At 62.6% G+C, this 484-nt stretch overlaps 1 protein-coding gene across 1 annotated transcript in view; it reads right to left on the reverse strand.

The window, feature by feature from the left end:
• Nucleotides 1-484, reverse strand: part of PITPNM2 (phosphatidylinositol transfer protein, membrane-associated 2) — a 75,854-nt gene that overhangs the window by 1,301 nt on the left and 74,069 nt on the right.

The raw sequence follows: 484 nt of genomic DNA on the forward strand, positions 1-484 counted from the left end.
ATGACGCCAGGCCCACGGCCTCCCTGGGCTCCAGGCGGAGCTGCAGAAATTAAGATATGGCCTTTCCTGCTTGCACAGGGATTTGCTGCCCTGGGACCTTCCGTGTGGCACGAGGTCCTGGATCCGCAAAAGTTGACTTTTCATGCGGGTGAATGCGTCTGTAGCCAAGAAGGGGATGATGGGTCTCTGCTCTCAAAAATCAGTGCAAAACCAGTGAGGTTGGAGAGTGAACTCGCATCAACAAGCAGCAGCTGCGACCCGGCGGGCGGGAACGTGGGGTCAGGGCAAGCTAATGGCCGGGGAGGTGGCAGGCGGGGCCCAGGCCGTTGTCCCGGAGAACCTTCCAGGCTGGGCCACATGGGGGGTCCTGGTCCCTCTGTCGTCTTGGGGCTGGCCATCCTGCCAGCTTCCAACGGGAACCCCTGGAGACCCCAGGACGCGAGGCAGGGCTGGGAGGGCTGTGTGGCAGGGCCTGTGTCCTCTG

The sequence above is a fragment of the Myotis brandtii genome, unplaced genomic scaffold, assembly GCF_000412655.1.
Source record: "Myotis brandtii unplaced genomic scaffold, ASM41265v1 scaffold463, whole genome shotgun sequence".
NCBI classification, from domain to species: Eukaryota; Metazoa; Chordata; class Mammalia; order Chiroptera; family Vespertilionidae; genus Myotis; species Myotis brandtii.